Genomic DNA, 19,368 nt, shown 5'->3' with positions numbered 1-19,368 from the left:
AATTAGCTAGTTCATTTGAACGTCCCTGAAGGCCCAATATAGGCCGAACTTGACCCCCATGTGAGCAAAGGGTACTCCACTCGAAAAGGGCATCAAGAGGCAGCCAAGCACCTCAGGGAACAGGGGCAGGGGGTGGTGGGGGTGGGGACTTAGGTCTGGAAGGGGAGTATGGGCTTAGTTTTGGGATGTGGAAGGGGTTTTGGCTTGCCCTTAGAAGGAGGGGTTGTGGGCCTGGACTGGGTGGTGGCAGAGGGGCCTGGGGCAACACAGGACCTCTTCCTGGGGAGGACTTGGACGAGGAAGGAGTGGACTGGGCAAGGACATGGGCATGTTTAGGGACAAGACGGGGTGGGCCAGTAGGTTCAAACAGGTCAACATGGGATAGGAAAAGCTTCTTAGGTGCAGTTGGAGGGGATTTGGAGGCAGGTCTGGAAGGGGAGGTTGAGGGAGTGCTCGTACCAGGTGTAGGTGTGCCGGACGTGGATGCAGGTGCCTGAAAAGTATGCTTATGAGTGGTGGATGTGTGTTGTGTGGATGTGTGTGAATGTTTGAGTGCTTTGAGAGGGGGGTGGACACAGTGGGAGAAGACAGGCTGCCAGTGTACATGGACGTTGTCTGGGTGTCTGCAGGTCTGGTGAGTGTGCTGCAAGTTTCTGTAAATGTAGTCATGGTGAGTGCAGGAGTGGTGTCAGGGGTGCATGTCTGGATGTCAGATGTTGTGGTGACTGCATGAATGGGGCAGCAGCAGTGACTAAGGGTGCAGTGCGTGTAGGTGTGCATGGTGATGTGACAGACAGGGTGGCGGGGGAGGTTGACACACTGGGCGAAGTGGATGTTGTGTGTGCTTTTGTATGTTGGGTGTGTGCATGCCTGTGGTCAGAAGTGTTGTGCTTGTGCTTTTCAGTGTGCTTCTTCTGTGTTGGTCTGTGTGCATGGTTGTCTGTATGTGTGATTGGGATGGGTGAAGGGAGTGGGGTGCTTCAAGGGGTAGAGGTGGTGGGAGGGGGGAACGGAAAGACCAGGGACACTGGCTCCCATCAAAGAGGAGGCCAGAGCCTGAAAATATCTCTGTAGGCCAGACATGGCACCGTGAATGCCTTCCAGGTATGCATTGCATTGCTGCATCTGGGATGCTAACCCCTGGATGGCATTCACAATGGTTGTCTGCCCTACAGAGATGGTTCTCAGGAGGTCAATAGCCTCCTCCGTGCGGGCAGCAGGGCTGACTGGGGCAGGGGATGAGGTGCCTGGGGCAAAGGAAACGCCCTCCCTCCTGGGTGAACGGGCATGGGCAACTTGGTGGGGAGCAACTGGGAGGGCAGTGATGGTATGGGGGGGCGGAAGATGGCAAAGAATGGGTGGGCCCAGTAAGGTCCACCACCACCAGGGAGCTGCCATCGGAAGAGGTATCAGAGTCACTACCTCTAGGGTAGTTGCCTCCCCATGGTACTCACCTCGCCCTCTAACCCACTGGTCCCCCTGGCGTCGGTCGACTCTGCCTCCTTGGAATCGTTGGCTGCTGCATCCCCACTCAACAGTGCCTCAGCTATCTCACCATATGATGCTTATGTACACAAAGGACATAAGAGCACAGAGGTTGAGAAACAAAAAAAGGAAGAACTATGTCAAATCCTGAATATATGTACATTTTGGCTTACACACACTCCCACCCAGGTCACGCACATACCCTCAGCACAGACAACATACGTAATTAATGTGCCCCTGACTAGTGGGCCTGACCCCAGAATACACCAAATAACCCTCATGAAACACTAACCTGATAGACTGTGTGAAGTACACCCATGAGAGACCATACCCAGCTAATGCACTTACAAGTCCATAAGGCCACAATCAACACCAGATGACAGAAAGGGGGCCCCCACATAGACCATTAGAGGCTGCCAAAACTGTCCCTTACACCATCCCAAGGACTTGGAGGGGGCAGGACTGCAGGGACACACCTATCTACATGCCTGCCACTACAATGCATACATCCCACAGCACCCAAATACATCTATCAAAGTGGTGTCACAACAGTGTTGCTTGTGGCTGATGTGCCTTCAAACACCCATCCAGATCTGGATAGGCCACCACCAGTATGAGGGCCATTAGGGGGGTCAGGGTCCGACAGCACCCCTTCCTTATTGTTAGGCCTTCCCCAGCTGGGCCTCTCCGGTCTTCCTGGCCCAGCGCCTCAGGTCCTCCCACTCCTTCCTGCAGTGGGTGCTCTGCCAGTTGTAGACCCCCAGGGTCCGCACTTCCTTGGCGATGGCTTGCCACAGGCCTTTCTTTTGATGGGCGCTGACCTGCATGGGACACACAGAGCAAAGAAACAGACGTCAGTATGTGTGCACCAAATACAAATACCATGTCATTCCATATGGAACGGCCATTTTTGACATGCATTTTTTCAACTCAAAGGCATAATGTGCTAGACAAACTACAGCTGGGTAGTCACAAATCGAACACTCATGCATACCGGCATCTGCCACAATCACACACATCTAAGGATGACAGATGCCAACTCACCTGCTCCTCTGGTCGCCCATACAACTTCACATACAGGGGTAGGACCCACTTCAGGGACCAGCAGCACATGCAGTGGAGTACTACCCTTCACGTGAATCAGGAGTCAAGTGTTAAGGGTTTGCTAAAATGGCATAGGTACTGCGGCGGTGTGCTCAGTCACCGCCGGCGGCGATCATGATTGGCCAAGGTTCCCCATTGACAACCATGTAATCCAATGATCAGGTGCACAGCAGTGAACACTGCCTTCCGCCATGACGACTAACACCAGCAGAATGAAGTCGCTTCCACTCTATCATACCTGGATGGCAGGAGGCTGCGATTTTGCTACCACCACATTTCCATAGCCTGGCCAGGGACCTCATCCAGGGCCCCAATCTTTCTCCCCTTCGTCGCTTGCAGACATCATTCTATAATCCTCACATACACCCATCTTTGGAAGTGTGTCCACACTGTGATGCCATTATGACAGAGTTAACTCAGCACACATTTGCCTGATGGTGTACCTCATTCTTTTTGTTTGTGTGCATTACCTACGTGTCGCATTGTGAAAAATACAGTGATATCATGAGATGCAAGTGTATGTTGACACTCAGAATGTGTTCTTTCCTCCCCCATAGGTACACACCCATGTGGCGAGTGGGGGCCCCATCTGTATACAGACCCCTGGTAGATCTGGAAACTGTGGAGGAACATCATATCATTATCACCTACAGACTCAATTGAGCTACAATCCATGACCTCTGTGCATTAATGGAACCTGTTCTGAAACCGGCAAATCGAAATCAGCATGCCATCCCTACAACTGTGCAAGTGCTATCTGTGCTCCATTTTTTGGCTACAGGCTCATTTCAGGTTACAGTGGGCATGGGTGCAGGGGTCTCACAGCCAATGTTCAGCCACATCCTGTCCAAATTCCTGGATGCCTACATTCAACACTTGCAAACATATGTCCAGTTTCCCCAAAGGGCTGAGCTCCCCACCATCAAATCTCGATGCTATGCATACATTAATATCCCCTATGTGATAGGTGCCATTGATGGAACCCACATAGCTCTCATACCCCCAAGAGTGAATGAACAGGTTTATAGGAATCGTAAGAACTATCACTCCATGAATGTACAATTGGCGTGTACTGATCAGCAGTACATACCACATGTCAATGCCTGGTTCCCTGGCTCAGTCCATGATTCATTTGTCCTGAGAAACAGAACTGTGTGCCACACATGATGAAACAACTACAAGGTGACAGAGGTTGGCTCATAGGTGAGTGTGTATGACACTGGATCAGTACATAGCTGACAGCCAGGCTGTACGCAAGTAAAGGCAGTTTGTTAAAGTCCTCTTTCAGCCACTTTTGCAGGTGATTCTGCCTACCCCAACTTACAATGGCTCCTGACACCTGAGAGTAATCCAAGGACAGATGCAGCGAGGAATTATAATGAGGCCCATGGACGTATTAGGAGGGTGATTGAGTGCACTATAAGTCTCCTGAAGTCTAGATTTTGTTGCCTCCGTCTCTCTGGGGGATCCCTGTGCTATGTGCCTGACAAGGTGTGTAAGATAATGATGGCCTGCTGCATGCTGCACAACTTGGCTGTGAGGAAAGCTATCCTACTTCCGGAAGAGGAGGGTGCTACCCACCAGCCCTGCAACCTCAGAGAGAGGATGAGAGTGATGGTGATGAAGAAGAGGGGGAAGGTCTAAACTCCCCGACACAGCTAATCTGCCTATACTTCCAGTGACTGTAAGGTACTGTTAACTGATGCTGATGTCTTCACTGCATACTTACAGTCTGACTCATGTATTAAGTACTGTGGTGTCTTTGTCAATGCAATACTAAATCATGACTGATGTGACAGATGCCAGTGCACTCAATGGTATATACAGTGTGACATGCTTCAGACACTACAGTGTGTTGTGTCCACTCCTGCAATAAAAGTGGAATTGTGATGGTAACTGGCTAATGTTATAATAATAATATCTTTAATTCGGCTGAGAGCCATAAAGCAATTTAGAAGAAAAGTTGTTAATACATATAGGGGGTCATTCCGACGCCAGGGCCGGGGATGGAGGAAGCACAGCCAACAGGCTGGCGGTGCTTCAGGGGCAATTCTGACCGCGGCGGTAAAGCCGTGGTCAGAAAAGGGAAACCGGCGGTTTCCCGCCGGTTTTCCCCTGCCCCAGGGAATCCTCCATGGCGGCGCTGCAAGCAACGCCGCCATGGGGATTCCGACCCCCTTCCCGCCAGCCTGTTCCTGGCGGTTTACACCGCCAGGAAGAGGCTGGCAGGAACAGGTGTCGTGGGGCCCCTGGGGGCCCCTGCAGTGCCCCATTAAGATTTTCAGTGTCTGCAAAACAGACACTGAAAATCGCGACGGGTGCCACTGCACCCGTCGCACACCAGCAACTCTGCCGGCTCCATTCGGAGCCGGCTTCATCGTTGCTGGGGCTTTCCCGCTGGGCGGGCGGGCGGTCGCAGTACGGTCTTTTGGCGGTCTCCGCCCAGCGGGCGGCGCCCGCCGCCGGCCGGGGTCGGAATGACCCCCATAGTGATTAATTTAAAAGAGTTAAAACATTAATAAGACTAGTCTAAAATGACACACAGTTGATACCTGTCCAACCCTAAAAACATTTACAAAACACTAAAAACGTATATTCATTAAATCTTAAAAACATGCAACTAATTAAGATCAGTCTATAATGTCACGCAATTATCGGTCTGTGCTGTCTTAATAAATCAATAGTCTAACCAGACATCTTAGCAAAGTTACTAACCAATCAGATGTAAACTCTCTCTGGATTGTACTGCCCAGGCACATTGAAGATACCTTGCTACTACAAACACTACCTTGTCTCTTGTGTCACTTGTCAGTATACGGAGAGATTCTCTATATTTCCTTATACCAAAAAGTCTACATAAGGGAATGATCCACTTTCTCCTGCAAATTGAGTATCTTGGACAGAAAAAGACAAAATGGGCCATGGTCTCAGGCTGCGTCGGACAAAAATGACGGAAACCAGGAGTACAGTCAGCCTTGTTCCACCCCGTGGTAAAGGACTTCAGTGGCAGGATCCCCAATCTAAATTTGATAAAAAGGCTTTTAATATAAGCCAGTTGTACATTGTCCATATAGGTTTCAAATTTCGGTGAGCATTTGTGATTTAGAAATTGGGGTGTCCTGGTCCCTTGTCCCTGAGTAGACCATGTCTGCATCAGAATCATCTCCCAGTAACATTGGTTTATACATGATATTACCTCCTTTGTTAAGCGATGGGGAGCACTCCACACCACTTCCATTTTAATAGCATGGCATATATCTGTAATATATTTAAACCTAGTAGTTGATTCCAGGCCATCATAAGCTATTAACTCTTTTAAAGCTATTTGGAAAGGAACCAAATGCTCAGAAGACCAAAGGCGCACCCAGTATATGAGAAGTCTCAAAGCGATTTCTTTAAGAATCTGATTGAGCGCTCAATCGAATCTAGGAGGAGTAAGTGGGATACTTATTGGTAAGTACAACAAGACACGTATGAACTTGTTTTCCACCACAGTCAATTTCTTAGAATTACAGTGTCCCCAGAACTCAGCGCCATAAGTTGCAGCAGTCACTGCCACAGCCTCATAAACAGTGATAGCTGGCAAGATTTGCCCTCCCATAGAGTTTTTAATTTTCCTTTCGATCACCACTGACCGTTGTTGGAGGGCAGTGACACTCTTCCCAATTTGGTGGTCGTCTGATAGTCTGATTCCCAGGGAATCAAATTGGCTAACCTGTTCTATTGATTGGCCACCAATTGTCATTTCCCCTCTGACTGTCTTATGTGGGTTTAGAGCCATAAACGTGGTTTTATCTGTCTTAATTTCAAGGGCCCTCTTCTCACAGAACACGGCAAAAGCATCTAATTCGTTTTGGAGACCCAGTGGAATCTTTGAAATCAGTAGAGTGTCATCTGCAAACATAAGTATCAGAACATGGGCTCCTGCTAACTTGGGGGCATCATGGTTACACTGTATCAGCTGATCTACTGCCCCATTAATGTAGAGGCTAAATAGGGTGGGGTCCAAAACACAACCCTGTCTGACCCCTCTTGCAATGGGGATGACGGATGTTAAATCACCATCTTGTGTCCATTAAACCCGTACGTAGGTTCCTTTGTGGAGATACTTTCTCCACCTCAGCAGTTCACTGTCGAGGTTATAAGATTCCAAACCCTCCATAGCAGGTCACGTGGGACCAAATCGAACGCAGTCTTTAGATCAATAAAGGCGACATACAAATGGTCCCTTTTTAACGTTAGATAATTCCAACAAAGGAGTTTAAATCTAAAGACCTGGTCTATTGTACTAACCCCTTTCTTAAACCCGGCCTGGAGATCTGAAAGAATCAAGTGGTCATTGATCCAAGAATGCAATCTAGCCAGGATCTGCTTACAGAACACTTTCTGACTTACATCGATTAGACTTATTTGCCTATAGTTAGCTGGTAGCTCTCTTCCCCCTTCTTGTAAATGGGGACTATTGTTGCTCCTCTCCATGTGGGGGGAAGGTCACCTCCCCTCAAGATAGCATTACTGAGGGTATTTAATTACAACATCCAAGTTCCAGGTCATGATAAATATAAATTGCCTGGAATACCATCTGGACCCGGGGCCTTCTCTTTACGCAGCGATTGGAGGGCCAAAGAGGTTTCTTTCAGGGAAAAAGAGCCCAAACCAAAACTTAACAGATTTGCATTTTTGGAGTTAGAGGAGATACAGGTCTCTATAGATGTTAATTGAGATGCATTACTACTATTGCTGGTGCCTACCCTGTAAAGATTCTCAGCTTGCTGGCTGGATTGCTGGGACACTCTCATCTTTCTGTGGATCTTTCTTTTCTGCCACCATCTTCCAAAACTATTTTTTGTCACCTTCTTGGAGAGCATCAACCAGGGAAATCCATTTGTTATTTCCTAATCATTTGTAGCATTTATTAAGGTTTTTTTATATAAATTCCTCACTGCTCTTATCTCAGGACCATTTTCTGTTGGCAATGCTCTCAACAGCTGCAGTTTGACCTGGCGGCAAGAGCTAGTAAACTATCTCAATGGTTTGCCCATTGGTTCTCCTCTTTGTCTCGCTACCAGCAAGAGTGGCCTTAACAGATTCATCAAGCAACAATGTAAATGGATTAAATCCAAAAGCGAAAAGTCAATATACTTCAAGGGAGATAGGCTCGTTTCAATTATGCCATAGATTTCGGCCTGGACCTTTATGTCGTTTGCCACTACTGCCCATCTGGCATTCTTATTATCATTGGTCACCTTAACATTGTTATCCATCACCCATTTTGACAGGTTGCTACTTTTAAATGGGGAGGCTGTGAAGACTGCACTGAGGGCTTGGTGATCACTGTTAGTCCTATTGATAACTACCATATCGCTAAGGAAATGAAAAAGAGTATCATCAACAAAAATGTTATCAAGGAGACTCGCATAGGTTCCCTTTTTATACGTGGGCATAGCTGGAGTATCTGACTTGGTGTTCCCATTTACTTGCCTTAGTCCAGCATTGATTGGTAAGTTCTCTAGTGAGGCCACCACCCCCCCCCACCCCCACCCCCAGTTTACTTTGTCACTTGCTGAACTGGGCCTTATCAGTCCCAAGAGTCTATATTCTGCATTCCTGCTCGAGAAACAACATCCTTGACACTTAATTGCATGTTGCAATCCCCTGCTACAATTAGGCTCCTTCCCCCAGGCAGCTGGTTCAGAAAGTCAGAAAGAAGATTCAACATGGCAGTCTGTGAGCTTCGTGTCCCAGGTCTGATGTAAATATGCACAATCACTAAACAAGTATACCCCCTTGAATTTCTAATACCCAGCTTCACTGCCAATATGTCGCTACTGAGGGTGGGTAGCTCTTTTACCTTTGAAAACAGATCTTGCGTCAGCCAGATTACAAGCCCCTGAGGCTCTCCCAGATGGAGAAGGGAGAGCAACCTTCTGGAAGGTCAGGTAACCTTGCCTGTGGGTGGCTAAGGGTGCCCATGTTTCCTGTAGTAATATGACTTGGAGTTGAGTGATAAAGTTACACCATTCTGGATTGTCTATTTTGGATCTCGGACCTGCCACATTCCAAGATAGAAATTTGATAGGGAATTTGTCATACTCTCCCAGGTGCAACCTTTGAAGCATGCCCGTGGAGGAAATAACGGTTACTTCCCTATCCCTCTGCACCTGATAGGCACTAAGGGGATTCCAATGTATTATTTCCTCCGCTCCCACACTGCTAGGTATAGGCCTGAATAATTCACAGCTCTCCATGGATTTGTTTGACAGAAAGTCCTTGCCTCTTCCTTTTGGGGGCTGGGCCTTTAGTCAATCGACGTTTGAAAGTTCATCCCTTGGATCCAGGTCTAAGCGATGTATATTTTGGGAGGATGGAATACTTTGACTTCCCCTACAGCAACGATTTCCAATTCGAAGGGGCATTGTCTGTTTAATGCTGATTTGAGACTGGATTCAGGGTCTTGGCCTTTGTTCAAGGGATAGTAGTCCTTCTACTAGAGTCTGGTTGGTTAGTGTTAGGCCTATAAAGTCCGACCCAAGGCCTTTGCCTAAGTATCTCTTGGCGTAAGCTATGTCTTCTCGTATGATTGATCTACATTTCTTTGTTTCCCTATTCCAGTGGATCACTTTATTTTTAAGTGAATCCCCGGATTCTTTGTGTCCATGGGTTAACTTTGGGATGTTCGTCAGATATAGAACGGGCTGGCAGGTACCATTACGAACCTGGGGAAGTTCCTGTGTGGTAGTTCTGTTCCTAAATTTCAGCCACTCAGGGCCATATTTATACTTTTTGACGCAAAACTGCGCTAACGCAGTTTTGCGCCAAAAAAATTAGCGCCGGCTAACGCCATTCTGAAGCGTCATGCGGGCGCCGGATTTATTCAATGGGGTTAGCCGCCGGCGCCGTCTGGTGTGCGTTAAAAAAAACGTCGTACACCAGGCAGCGCCGGTGTAGGGGAAGATGGAGCTTGGGTGTCAAGAAATGGGGCAAGTCAGGTTGAGGCAATTTTTGCGCCTCAACCCGATTTGCGCCATTTTTTTTTCACTCCCAACCCCCATAGAAATGACTCCTGTCTTAGCAAAGACAGGAGTCATGCCCCCTTGCCCAATGGCCATGCCCAGGGGACTTCTGTCCCCTGGGCATGGTCATTGGGCATAGTGGCATGTAGGGGGGCACAAATCAGGCCCCCCTATGCCACAAAAAAAATTACAAAAAAATACTTACCTGAACTTACCTTAATGTCCCTGGGGTGGGTCCCTCCATCCTTGGGTGTCCTCCTGGGGTGGGCAAGGGTGGCAGGGGGTGTCCCTGGGGGCAGGGGAGGGCACCTCTGGGCTCATTCTGAGCCCACAGGTCCGTTAACGCCTGCCCTGACCCAGGCGTTAAAATCCGGCGCTAATGCAGGTTTTTTAGACCCGCCCACTCCCGGGCGTCATTGTTGCCCGGGAGTATAAATACGACGCATATGCATCGGAGTCATTTTTTAAGACGGGAACGCCTACCTTGCATATCATTAACGCAAGGAAGGTGTTCACGCAAAAAAATGACGCTAACTCCATGAACTTTGGTGCTAGACGCGTCTAACGCCAAAGTATAAATATGGAGTTAGTTTTGCGTCGAATTTGCGTAAAAAAAAACGACGCAAATTTGGCGCAAACGGAGTATAAATATGCCCCTCAGTGTTATGGGTGTGACTTGTCTAACCCCTACCACTTGATCTGCCTTCAATTGGAGGTTCCCACCATTGCTTAATAGCACTTGCTTGCTCTCTCTGCCTTGCACCCTCCAGAAGAGTCGAGTTCACTTAATTGATTTTGTGGGGCAGATCATTTAGGTTCAGGCACGGGGGACGCTTTCCTTATATCCCCAAGTATAACAGTTATGCTAGCCAATTTCTCATGCATCATGTTACTCATAGTTGTCATATACTCTGTTAGGGTGACAATCTCGCCCCTCAAAAAATTGAACTGGGACTCAACAAGATCTTCGCCTAGTTTACCTGGCTGGTTAGGTGTCTCCTCTATGCACTTAGCTTTATTGCCATTGGTACTGTCCATTGGGGACACAAGTGGTGCAAAGTGATTAGAACACTATATAGTAGGTGCTACAGGCACTTGCAGAATTGGCACCCTCGATTGTAAGTGTCCAATAGGAAATGCAGGAATCATAGGGGTGACAAGTTTTAAATGGTTCTTCCTTGGAGACTTGACCTGGGGCTCTCTACTCATGGGAGGAAAGAAAGACATTCTGTCCTGCGTTGTGGCGTCCACTCCCCTCTTCCCTGACATTTTTGACTTAGGGGCTACTAGGCTTTTCACTTCCTTAATTAGGTTGTCTATTTGGCCCATAGTGTAGTTCTCAGCTGAATGCCTAGGTAATTTCCTAATACCTCCGAGTGTGTTATGGTTGCCGCTGGCTTTCCTTTTCCCCATCCTACTTACAAGGGTTAATCAAACTTCAAATATCCTTTTTAGAGACTGAGAGGAAAAATAACACAAGGGACTAGGGTTTAAATAATAACAGTATCAGCGATTCACCAAAGGAACTCCTGGTGGATGGCCAACAGGATGGCCAGGAGTAGGGGCCCTGCACCGCCTCTTCGCCCAGGCATGTCTGGCGGCGCGGGAAAGCTGAAGCGCTAATCAGCGCACGTCTGGTGGTGCTCAGGCGCCGCCCCCTGCATCCTCAGGGCACCGCGATCTCCCTGGGCGTCCCGCGGTGCGGGAAAGCTGGAGCGCTAAGTATCACACGTCTGGTGGTGCTCCAGTGCCTTCCCTTGCATCCTCGGCCAGTTCGATCTCACTGGGCATCCCGCAGCGTGGGAAAGCTGAAGCGCTAAAAGCACACGTCTGGTGGTGCTCCGGCGCTGCCCCCTGGCTAATGAATTCACATACAAACTTGATCTCTCATATTGATTAAGGACATATATTTTGAGTGCACAGGTGTATTTATTCAATGTCAAAAAACACATGATTGTTGGGGCAGTGAAAGAGAGTGGGCACATGGTGAACAACATACTCAGGTACATATGATCAGCTGTTGGTTGCACAGGGGTATTGTCCATGTGGCCATTTTAAGATGGTGTGATGGCAGTGGCATGTCAATAAGGTAGCTCAGTGGCACACAAGGGAGACAGTTCACAGCAGAGTCACTTCCTGGCCCTGGGCTTGGTCTTGGCTGGTGTTTCAGTGGCATATATGGGTCTGAGGGCAAGTTTGCGAAGGTGCAGCTGGGCTGCAGTGTTGGGGGTGCTGGTTTCCTGTGTGTCCTCTGGCAGTGCCACCAGTCCAGTAGTTGCTGCTGATGTAGGAGGCAGGGCAGTGTCCTGGCTAGTGGTCGGGGCTTGCAGGTGGGTGGAGGACTCAGGCTGGCTGTGGTACTGGTGCTGCAGCACCCCTGCAATGGACACCATAGTGGCTTTGAACTGTTTCCATTGCTCCATGGCCTCCTGGTGGTGTGCTTTCTGCAGCCTCTGATTCTGTTCCAGGGTGGCCAAGATCTGGCTCCTCTTGTCCTGGGTATGGCGGTATGCTCCAAGGACCTCAGATATCACCTCCTGGGCTGCAGCATCCATCCTTTGGCCACCCCCATGGACCACTGATGCCCTCCCACTGGCCCTAGCCCCTGTGCCTGTGTCCCCTAGAAAGGTCTGTCAGTCCCACTTGCAGTTGGCCCTTCATCATCCTGCGTGTTGGTGGGTGGAGACTCTGGCCTCTGTACATGGGGGTTGCCAGTCTGTGTCCGGGAGACACTGGTGTGGGGTTGTTTGGCCGGAGCTGATCATGGTGTCTGGGTGGTAGGGTGTCAGTGGTATCCTAGGTGGGGCTTCTGGTGGGTGACAGTTCAGGACTGTGTGATGGGCCAGGGGGTTCCTCTATTTTCAGACATCCCTCTGCACTCTCCTGAGTGAGGCCTCTGTCTTCAGGTGGAGGGCTGGCATGCGTTGACGTCTCCATCCAGGTGGCATGGGTGGTGGTGTCTGTGTGTGGGGGAACAGACAGGTGGGTGACAGGTGCTTTATCGGCAATTGCTGCACTGCTTGGCACTATTTGATGGTTATATTCCCCTGTTATGGCATGCAACGTCCCTTCGTGTACATTTAGTTTCATTTTATGTGGGGGGTGGAGTTGGCATTGTGGGTGCTGTAGTGACACTGGGATTCCATTCAGTGGTAGGTGACTGTGCACAGGGGGCTGGACGGAGATCTGTTTGTGGGACTGTGGGCACGCAGGTGACTTGGATGTGAGTATGTGGGTGTTGTGGACTGGGGTGGGGATGGGGTCCTGGTGGTAGTGAAAGGAATGGGGAGATACATGCATTATAGGTGGGGTGACTGTTAGGGTATTGTAGTTGACTTACCTGAGTCCATTCCTCCAGTGAGTCCGGTGAAGCCCTCCAGGTGCAGGATAGCCAGGACCTTCTCCTCCCAGTCAGTGTATTTGGGGGGAGTAGGTGGGGGACCACCACCATCAGTCTTCTGTACGGTGATGTACCTGGATGACATTGAGCGAACCTTCTTTGCCAGGTGGGGTAATTGCCTATGGGTGCACCACCTATGCAGGGTTCCCTAAGCCTACATGCCCTATCATATACTGGGGACTTATAGGTACGGTGGGTTAGCCAATTATAATTAGCTTAATTTGAATTCTCCTTCTATTCAGAGCACAGGCCCTGGGACTGGTCAACAGTACCCAGGCCACCATCAGAGTCAGGAAAACACCAGCAAAAAGTGAAAAATGGGGGCAAAAAGTTAGGGGGCCTATGCAATTCAGCCCTGTTTTCTCTCACAGATGATGACCAGATAAATTGTGAAAGGTCGAAATGCCACTGACAGTTTTCCAGCTGAAAAAGATGCTTAGACTGGACTAGCATTCTCTGACAAAATGGCTTTGGAGATTTTATCAGCACCCCTAATGATAAATGAGATAAACCTTACCCAACCCATGCACAAGCAGAGAGATGGGGCAGCTTGGTTAAACTGAAAAAGGACCAGGTGAAGACACTACCCTACAGTGCAGTGGTGAAAGAGTACTTTTGGGCATATGCAGCCCAATATGGGACTCATATTCGCAAACAAACTTATTTTTTTACAGGGCAAAAGTTCAGGAAAGATTGGTCTCTGATCCTATGACTTTTTACACACGATTGCCTAATGCTAATCATCAATACAGACAAATTACTTTCTGATGAAATGGTAATACAGATAAAATTAAATGAGGACAAACTAAATGCACAGATCAGGATCAGTACTTTCAAAATGAAATTAGAAGGGGCTAACAGAGCGATCAATGACTATAAGAAATTCTTAACCCAGCGAAACATCTCCAAACTACAAAAGTATGTAAAAACAATCTCACACAAGATCATCTACCCCTACATAAAGGATGATTACCAAATTAAAGACTAAGGGGCATATTTATACTCTGTTTGCGACGGAATTGCGTCTTTTTTTTTACGCAATTCCGACGCAAAACTAACTCCATATTTATATTTTGGCGTTAGACGCGTCTAGCGCCAAAGTCCATGGAGTTTGCGTTATTTTTTAGCGTGGACACCTACTTTGCGTTAATGAGATGCAAGGTAGGCGTTCCCGTCTAAAATATTGACTCCGAGGCATGTGCGCTGTATTTACACTCCCGGGCAAAATTCACGCCCGGGAGTGGGCGGGTCAAAAAAAATGACGTACGCCCGCTTTTGCGCCGTTTTTTAGCGCCTGGACAAGGCAGGCGTTAAGGGACCTGTGGGCTCGGAAGGAGCCCAGAGGTGCCCTCCCATGCCCCCAGGGACACCCCCTGTCACCCTTGCCCACCCCAGGAGGACACCCAAGGCTGGAGGGACCCATCCCAGGGACATGAACGTAAGTTCCGGTAAGTACTTTAAAAAAAAAAAAATTGTGGCATAGGGGGGCCTGATTTGTGCCCCCCTATATGCCACTATGCCCAATGACCATGCCCAGGGGACAGAAGTCCCCTGGGCATGGCCATTGGGCAAGGGGGCATGACTCCTGTCTTTGCTAAGACAGGAGTCATTTCTATGGGGGTTGGGAGTCGAAATAAATGGCGCAAATCGGGTTGAGGCGAAAACTTTGCCTCAGCCTGACTAGCCCCATTTTTTGGCGCCCAAGCTCCATATCCCCCTCGCCGGCGCTGCCTGGTGTACGTCGTTTTTTTTCACGCACACCAGGCAGCACCGGCGGCTAACGCCGGCTAACGTCATTGATTAAATATGGCGCCCGCATGGCGCTTCAGAATGGCGTTAGCCGGCGCTAATTTTTTTGACGCAAAACTGCGTTAGCGCAGTTTTGCGTCAAAAAGTATAAAAATGGCCCTAATTGTTTGTGAAAAACAAAAAAAGATTCAATGCAATGAGTCATGGCAGTCTAACTCAGACTCTGTTGGCTGGTCTAATGATAGCTCCAATATCTGTGGGAGAAATAGGCAAAGAAATCGGAGAGCAAAAAGTACAATTATCCAATTATCCTTTCTTCTAGAACTCACCTCTACATAGCGTACATTTGAGCTCATCCTTATGGGTCCCCACCACCAATTAGGTCAGCCGCACCACCTTTTTTTCAGGGCAACCAACTTTTTTAGGAAGAGGTGAATAGTGAGGGAGGAGAGTAGATTGGTAAGTCCAGTGGGAAGAACCAGAGATAGAGAGAATGCGGACAAGGAGCAAAACAAAGGAACCACAGCCAGGGACAAGGGTCTAGTGGTCAAATCTCACATAAATAATTACAGCAGGTAAGATCAAAGTACTGAAGAGGGGCCTAGGTTTTTTGCACACTACCTTTATGGAAGAATTCGGATTACGCTGAAAGGTGGTGGAATTTTGGGGGAAAGTCAGATTAAACGCTTTTTTGCAAAGTAGCTCACCAGCAGAGACAGAAGAGTGTCATACTGACTTAAAACGTAAGTCCTATTTCAATTCCCCCAATACTGCAATACCACCAGAAATGTTTGTTTTCAAAGAAGTGGTCTTAAGAGATATTGAATCTTTAGATGCAAAGGATAGGTCCCACACAATTAAAAACAAGAACTAATTGTATCATTAAAAAAGCAGGCAAAGGTGGGGTGATAGTTGTCGAAACTAAGAATGACTATCATGAGACGTGCATTGGTATATTTGCGGGATCAACGTAAATATAAAATCCTCAATTGTGACTCCACCCATGCCATTGAAAAAGCGATCAAAAGCTTAGTTCAGCCAGCTAAGCGAAATGGGTGGATCACACATACAGAGAGGGAAATTCTTTTAGCTAGGAACCCTAGATTACCAACCTCTATACATTACCAAAGTTACATAATATACATAAGCAACATTTTCCAGTACGCAATATACCTATTGTCTCGGATATTGGTTCTATTTTAGAGTCTTTGTTAGACCTGACAGCCTTAGGGTGGTCACCTCTAACTTTTTGCCTGCCTCCCTCCACATTTTAGACACTTTTCTTTTGGTTTTAAGACTGCGCACTTTACCACTGCTAACCAGTGCTAAAGTGCATATGCTCTCTCCCTTTAAACATGGTAACATTGGATCATACCCAATTGGATCATTTAATTTAATTATAAGTCGCTAATAAAGTGCACTGTATGTGCCCAGAGCCTGTAGATTAAATGCTACTAGTGGGCCTGCAGCACTGATTGTGCCACCCGCTTAAGTAGCCCCTTAACCTTGCCTCAGGCCTACCATTGCAAGGCCTATGTGTGCAGTTTCACTGTCAATTCGACTTGACATTTAAACGTACTTGCCAAGCCTAAAACTACCCTTTTTCTACATATAAGTTATCCCTACGGTATGCCCTAGGTAACCCATAGGGCAGGGTGCTGTGTAGGCAAAAGGCAGGACATGTACCTGTGTAGTTTACATGTCCTGGTATTGTAAAACTCCTAACTTCATTTTTACACTGCTGTGAGGCCTGCTCCCTTTATAGTCTAACATTGGGGCTGCCCTCATATGTTGCTTGAGTAATAGCTGCTGATATGAAAGGAGTAGGAAGGTCATATTTAGTATGGTCAGAATGGTGATACAAAATCCTGCTGACTGGTGAAGTTGGATTTAATATTACTATTTTATAAATGCCACTTTTAGAAAGTCCTTCTGTGCCTTACAAACCATGTCTGGTTGGGTTTAGTTGAAAGCTCCCTTGTGCATTCACTCAGACACACCCCAAACACAGGATACTCAGCCTCACTTGCAAACATCTGCATTTTGAATGAATCTTCCTGGGCTGGGAGGATAGAGGGCCTGACACTTGAATGTCAAAGGACAGTAGCCTGCCCTCACACAAAGGACTGCCACAGCCCCTACTGGGACCCTGGCAGACAGTATTGAACTGAAAGGGGATCGTGTGCACTTCTAAACCACTCTTTGAAGTCTCCCCCACTTCAAAGGTCAATTTGGGTATTTAAACAGGGCCTCTGCCCCTACAAACTCAGACACTTCCTGGAGAAGAAACCTGAACCAGAACCTGCATCCTGCCAAGAAGAACTGCCTGGCTGCCCAAAGGACTCACCTGTCTGCTTTCTGTGAAGGACTGCTGCCTTGCTGTTGCCCTGCTGCTTTGCTGTTCTCTGACTGTGGTGAAAAAGTGCTCTCCAAGGGATTGGATAGATCTTGCCTCCTATTCTCTGAAGTCTCAGGACCAAAAAGACTTCATCTCTACAAGAAGGACTCCTTGTGCAGCGAAATTTGAGGCACAGCCTGCCAGAAACAACGCACAGCCTGCACCGCAGTGATAAATTTACTGCACGCCGAACCAGAACGAGGCAGCCCAACTTTGCATCGGGAAGATCTATGCAGCCCCAGCGTAATGACCAGAAGTTTGACGCATGGCCCACTGGATCAATGCACAGCCAAGGCAGAACGACACAGCCTGACTTCCAGAGAGGAATCTATGCAGCGCCTGCTGTGCGGTAGAAAATTTGAGGCAATGCCCACTGAATAGAAGCAGCTTCTGTGACTTCGTCCGCGCGTGGTCCCCGGGGTGTCCGAAAACCACGCAACCCAAAGAGAATTCACGACCGAGCACCGGAAATCGACGCACAGCCGTCCCTGCGTGAAAACTAAACAGTGCAGCGCCGTGTGCGGCCCGAAAAATCAATGCACACCCCTTTGTTTCCACGCATCTCCTCCTCTGCAGCTCTTTGTGGAGATTTTGCACAGGAACCAGGTACTTTATGTTTGAAAGAGATATTTGTTGCTTTTAAAAGACTTCATACACTTTATATCACTTTTTTAGTGATCTCAACATATACTTATTGCATTTTAATCATTGTTACCTGCATTTATCCAGATAAATATTATATATTTTTCTAAACACTGTGTGGGGTATGTTTGTGGTGCTATACTGTGTTGCTGTATGATTTATTGCACAAATAGTTTACACATTGCCTTCTAAGTTAAGCCTGACTGCTTAGTGCCAAGCTACCAGAGGGTGGGCACAGGATCATTTGGATTGTGTGAGACTTATCCTGACTAGAGTGAGGGTCCTTGCTTGGACAGGGGGTAACCTGACTGCCAAGCAAAGACCCCATTTCTAACAGTCTTTATCAGAATATGTAGACTGGTTCCTTCGACTTCTAGTCCAACAAATGGCATCCTATATAAATGATGCAAAGCACTTATGAAACATTCTGGAAAACATTGATTTTGACCCTGAAAATCAACTGTTGATTATTCTTGATGTTGAATCCCTCTACATAAGTATACCACAAGAGGAAAGCATTTGTGTAGTTTGAAATCTACTTTCAGAAAGGGAGTGGGATTTCAAAGCCCCAAGAGAATGGGTAGTTGACCTTATGCATTTGGTGCTGAAGTTTTTTTTTGTAATACGAGGGAACAATCCACCTGCAACGGAATGGGACATCGAAGGGCAGAAAATTCGCCCCAAGTATACTATGCCTCTCCGTACATCATTTTGAAATTGAATATATATGGTCAAATAATCCATTTAACCCCTTCCCCGCCAGGGACGTAATGGTTACGTCCATGGCAGCGCCCGTGTGGCGCCATGGACGTAACCATTACGTCCTGGGACTGGCAGTCGGGGGAAGCGCTAGCGCTTCCCCCGAGGGCCGCCCCCCAACACCCCCAGGCCAGGGCTGAAAGGGGAATCCCTTCCCCTTTCACGCCCCCCCCAAGCCCCCCCATGACGTCAGCGCGCAATTGGGTGCTGATTTCATGGAAAGGGGGAAAGACGCGCTGGAAGCCATTTGCTTCCAGCGCGTCAAGGGAGAAGGTGAGTATTTCACCTTCGTGCGGGGTGGGGGTGCTCTGAGAGAGGCATCGAGGGAAAGGAAAGGGTTTTCCTTTCCCTCGATGTCTCTTTGAGCATTCCTGCTGCCCGATCGCGATGCGATCGGGCAGCAGGAATGCCCAATAGACACCAGGGATTTCTCTTTTGAGTGCTTACTAGTGTAGGGGAGCGACCCCTTGGGCAAGGGTCGCTCCCCTTTGGGGGGAAATGTATTTTACATCGTTTCTGCCCCCCCTGGGGGCAGATTGGCCCTATTTTTAGGCCGATCTGCCCCCAAGGGGGGCAGAAAGCCACTAGACACCAGGGATTTTATTGTTGATTTTTATTTTTTGTGTTGGGGGGCGGCCCCTTGGGCAAGGGTCGCTCCCCTTTGGGGGCAAATGTATTTTACGTCGTTTCTGCCCCCCCTGGGGGCAGATTGGCCCTATTTTTAGGCCGATCTGCCCCCAAGGGGGGCAGAAAGCCACTAGACACCAGGGATTTTATTGTTGATTTTTATTTTTTGTGTTGGGGGCGGCCCCTTGGGC

Source organism: Pleurodeles waltl, chromosome 4_2, assembly GCF_031143425.1.
Source record: "Pleurodeles waltl isolate 20211129_DDA chromosome 4_2, aPleWal1.hap1.20221129, whole genome shotgun sequence".
Classification (NCBI taxonomy): Eukaryota; Metazoa; Chordata; class Amphibia; order Caudata; family Salamandridae; genus Pleurodeles; species Pleurodeles waltl.
This window is presented reverse-complemented; position numbering follows the sequence as displayed.